Source organism: Mesoplodon bidens (assembly GCF_964165515.1).
Source record: "Mesoplodon bidens genome assembly, chromosome: 8".
Classification (NCBI taxonomy): Eukaryota; Metazoa; Chordata; class Mammalia; order Artiodactyla; family Ziphiidae; genus Mesoplodon; species Mesoplodon bidens.
Genome location: NC_138165.1, coordinates 84,161,840 through 84,166,861, shown reverse-complemented (window position 1 = coordinate 84,166,861; position 5,022 = coordinate 84,161,840). Strand labels below are relative to the sequence as shown.

General features: G+C 54.6%; 1 pseudogene across 1 annotated transcript; it reads right to left on the bottom strand.

Annotated features, from left to right (window-relative positions):
• Positions 1-355: 355 nt before the first annotated feature.
• Positions 356-4,818, bottom strand: LOC308621863 (histone lysine demethylase PHF8-like; annotated as a pseudogene). The gene is made up of 2 exons: positions 1,624-4,818; positions 356-647 (listed from the first exon to the last, which is right to left on the bottom strand). The product of its transcript is annotated as a histone lysine demethylase PHF8-like (transcript).
• Between the last annotated feature and the right edge of the window lie 204 nt (positions 4,819-5,022).

Genomic DNA, 5,022 nt, shown 5'->3' with positions numbered 1-5,022 from the left:
TCGGCCCCTGGGGCCCCCAAGATAGGAAAAGGATTTGGGGCTAAGGGACCCCTGATTCCAAGGAAGGAGAGTAAATGTCGGGCTGTGGAGAAAAGAAAGACAAACTGGAGACACGAAGACGACCAGGGAAGCCTCACATATTCCCTGTGGCCTGCACGGTAGCTGTTAAGTTCCCCAGAAGCACTGGGAAAACTGAGGTGAAGTTAAAGTGGGGGGTAGAAGACAATGAAGCCCTCCACTTGGGCAGTGCTGAGATGGAGAGAGGGAGACGTTCTACATCCAGTCCAGGTCACCAGGGAGGCAAGACAGGTGGAGGTGGAGGGAGCTGGGGGAGGGGGAGGGAGGGGGTGGGCACTCTCTGGACAACAGAAACACTCACAAAGGGAAGAGGGGGTGGGAGGTTCAGATGATCTGCTCCTTTACAGGTGGGCATCTCCGCTCCTAGGCTCGGGCTCCCCCCACATCAGCACTCTGCTTGAGCGTCCACCTGACATCTGGGAGTGTAAAGGTCCAGGAGTGAAGATGTGAGTTCTGAAGTCTTCTTCAGACCAAGACCTCAAGGTGGGGAGAGAAGCAGGGAGGCTCCTGATGGAGAACCTGGGGTGAGCTGTCCTGCCACATCCTCTCCAGAAGGTCCAGGCTGTGCTCTGTGGTACGGGTGAAGGGATCAGGCCGTAGAGCAAGGGCTATCTGCTTCAGTGGCAGATGCTTTCAAGGCGTTTGGGAGATGGTCTTTGCCTCCTGGAGCCCAGCCAAAGCTATGTGGAGAATGTTCTGTAGCACCTCAAACTCTAGGCAAATCCCTGGAGCTCACCCTGGGAGAGGTGGCTTCATCTGTAGCCACCCAAAAGTTCTTTCCTCCAATGGGCTACAAAGTCTCGGTCAAAGTCTTGGGTGTTGGTCCTCTCCCCACCTTGAGAAGTGACAGGAATCTCTCTCCTTCCCAAGGATGAATGAAGTCAGCCCATGGCCTTTCTAGGCCACTCTGGAAATGGCCCACGGTGGGGCAGTACGAAGACTCTGGGCCCTCCTCTTTATTTCCATGAAGCATTTGGCAAGAGGCGGCAGAGGCCAGAGGCTTCTCCCAGGAACGAGTCTTGAGTGGGACACATCCATTGGGCTAAGAGGAGGCAGGAGAATGGGCAGAGGTGGGCAGGCTTCTGGAGACAGGGCTGGAGCCGCAGAAAGTGTTCAGCACTGGGCCTCCCACTTCATGACCAGGGAAATACCGAGGGGCCCAGGCTCTCCTCATGCCTCTCCTCATCCTGCTTTCCAGCTTTAAGTGGGGATGACAGTAAAGGGCAGACAAAGCTGGTGAAAGGGAAATGGATTGGGGCAGCAGAAAAGAGGGCTCTAGTCAGCTGGAAACCTCTCCCATTTACTGGCTACTCAGAGATATGGAAAAGGAAGGCAGGATGCTCCAGTGGAAGCAGGGAAGGGAGTTGAGGGAGTAGGTGAAGGGGCCCGTGGGAGAGTCCATGCCTTTGGTCAGTTCCAAGAAAGCAGGACAATGCGCCTCAGCACCTTGTCCGGGGCAGGTAGGATCCAGGAGTGCCCTGAGAATTGACAACGGAGAAGGCAATGGGGGTGAAGGGGTGAGGGGCAGGACACAAAGGGGATCACAGAAGCACTTTGCCATTTCTGTGGATTTTCAGGATACGGCCGAGTCTCTGCTTTGCTGTAGCCAGACCCTTTTTGGGACGCTTTCCTGGTCCTGCTTGATTGCTCTGGGAGCCAACTGAAGGGCGCCGCTGGGCCAAGAAGACACCAGGGGCCATGGGTGTGGTGCTGCGGTTTGCCTGGGCCATGCCAAAGGCATTGGGACGAGCAGTACACTCATGGTCAGCAAGACTTCCTGAGAGGGCCTCTTGTTTAGGCTCAGGCGGAGGCAGGGGTGAGGAGGAGGTGAGAAGTTGGGGTGTAGTGGCCAGAGTTGGGGCTGGTACTGCCACCCTGAGATTAGGCTCTTGAGGGCGAGGCTGTTCTACCTCCTTCAACAAAGGCTTCTTCTTGATATATTTCTTCTTTGGGGCCTTCTGTAGCTCCTGCGGGGCCAACTTTGCAGCTGCTGCAGCCAAGCCTGTCTCAATGGAAGCTACCCGGGTGCCCTCACGCACAGGACAGTCCTGCTTTGGTAGAGTTGGGGTCACACGGGCTTTAGGACTCCATGGAGCATCATCTGAATTCTTCTTTTTCTTGGGTCGAGATTTCAAAGCAGGGTCATCATCGTCAGACTCCAGGGAAGGGTAAATATACTCTGCATCCTTGAAGCATGCTCCCAAGCTGTCCTGTTCATCGAGACTGGCGTTCTCCTCCTCCTCCTTGCTCTCGGTTCCCCAGTATGATGGCCGCTTGATGGGCCACTTCCCTGGGATGCGCTGGGAAGCAGGACTGCTAGATGCTGTGCCCAGCCCACTGCTGGAACTCCCACTGCTTCGGTCCTGCCCCCCGGTCCACCAGGCCTGCAGGCTGGAGGTAGCTGGCGAGGATGATGAGGACTGCGGGTTGGCCATGCACAGCATGCCCTGGATGGCCTCCTGAGTGCTGGGAGAGGCAGGGGCCTCGGTGAGGGCAGCATAGTCAGGTCCCCCCACCTGCCTGCTGGCCTTGAGCAGATCAAGAGTTCCACCAGCTCCACTCCCATTTCCAAGCTTGCCTTCGACCCCTTCTACCATGTCCTCATCTGCTGTATAGTCCTCAATGTCAAACTCAACTTCTCCTGGTTCACGAACTCGGTTGGGGTCTGAGCAAGGCTTCGCACGGGGCAACTTTCGGGGAAATTTTGGTCTTATTATCAGAGTCGCCTTCTCCTTTCCCAGTCTCTCATCAGTCTGCAGTTCATCATCTGAATCCAAGTCAAATTCATCCTCCATCACCTGTTCTGCCACCAGCCTAGCCTTGTCTACCTTCTTTGCGATCTTGGCTCGCCGAGACTTGGATAAGCTCTTTACCCTCTTGGCACTGCCATTAGACGTCAACAGGGCCAGCCGGACCTCATTCCCATCAAGGTCCAAGTCTGGCGAGTCATCATCTGAGTCATTCAAGCAGGTACCAGTGATGTTGAACTTTGCTTTCTGGGAACAGCCTGTCTTCAGTGCCTGATGACTGTATGTGTCCATGGGATTATAGCTCAATTGGCCAGCAGGCCCCAAGGCTGAGCTCTCCTTGCCCTTTCGCTCTGCCTTCTTGAAGAATTCCTTGGGCTTCAGGCCTTTCTTCTTTGAACCACTTTTGGAGGGCAGTGACAGCCTGGACATGGATACTGAAGTGGAATGGGCTGGCCTGGTTAAGGGAATGGAGCCGGCTGGGAAGATCCTCTGCAGCCCAAAGATATTGCTTGTCTTCCCAACGTTCTGTTGGAAGGTATCTTCCACCAGGCGAATCTCCCTAGCCAGATCTTTAATGAGCCGTACGGTCCTCACTGTCTCCGGGATCTCATCCTCGTGGTCTGGCAGAGCTTCTTTCCTTGTCCAGGCTCTAAAGGCCAAGTTCAGGGCTTTACCACCATGGACCAGGTAGGAGGCAGGGTGTCTCCTGTTTTCTCGCAAACCTCGAAACACGTCCAGGATATGCCTTCCCACATACCAACAGATGGTCTCAAAGTTGGGGAACTTGAAGAGGTCTTCTGTGCTCAACCGCTTCTCAATCTCATAGACTTTGAGCTGCATTTCAATGTTAAGGCTGTGTAAGAAGTTCCCTCCAAAGACAAGGCAGTCCACGGGGGTCAGCACAGCATGGATCCATCCTGCAGGAATGAAAAGTGTCTGTCCTTGCTTCACAGAACACTTGTAGCACTTGTCCACCTGGTCCCCAAAGAACATCTCATTCTGGTTAGAGGAGCTGCTCCAGCACTCAAAGAGAGTCAGGTTGGCATTTGTTGGGCGGATCAGGTAGAAGATCTTCTCACCCTTGAGCACATGGTACCAGACCGAGCTGCCACCAAAGTCAATGTGAAAGTCGGTATAGCTATCCCGCACGCTCATGAGGCAGTACTTCTGCACATTGGGCCTCTCAAAGATACACTCCTCTGGCCACAAGTTCTCCACCCATGAGAGCTTCCGAACAATCTTGGGTGTCTCCACAAGGTTAGAAAGCCTGGTATCAGAGAATTCCAAACTAATGACATTGAGGACTTTCTCCCTCTTCCCGCTATAATAATATTTCACAAAATCACCAAGCTTCATCTTGCAGTCGGCCTGGCGGGTCACATCAATCACATCAATCTCTTTGTCAGAACCAACATAGTGTTCCACATCCCTCACAGTGAATGATGGTGAGGGCAGCGTCATCCCCAATCCATCCTTCTTCAAGACTAGGATGGGCACACTGAAGCTATTCTCTTCCAGGAATTCCACGCTCAGCTGACTTCCAGTGGGCTTCAGAATCACTTCATCTGAGCTGTCAAAGGTCCTACTCCGAAGCTCTCCAATGAACGCAGGGCTTCCCGTCTTCACTGGCTTCCCCTTGTGTGTATCATGGCCTTTTGAAGATACACAGCGTTTTTTCATGATGGAGGGCCCATGTAAGACCTCACAATTGGGGCAGTGGTAGAGGTCAATGTCATCAGCCTTCTCCTCTTCAACACCAACACAACTGCCATGAAACCAGTCCTGGCACATGTCACACTGGATCATGAAGCGGGTGACATCGTAAGGAAGCCGACAGAGGCAATACACCGGTCCCGAGGCCATCTTCGCCTGGCCTTGGAGCGTCCTGCGGTGGGCCAGGTTCTCAGCGCCAAAGGGAGCGGGAGGCGGCAGCACGCACTCTCTCTGGACGAAGGGAGAATCTCTTCACGCCTCTCAAACTGACAGGAACCTCCTCACGCCCCAAACCTGACAAGAACGTATTCGGTCCGGAGCCCTACAGGGACCTCCTCATCCGCAAAGGCGCAGGGATTCCTCACGCCCGCGGAGCTCAGTCCCGCCAAAGCGCCGGCGGCCGGGCTCGCTCCGGAGCTGCTCAGCGCCTCGCTCAGCGAAGGTTCGGCGACGCGCACCGAATTCTGGGATCGTCATGGCA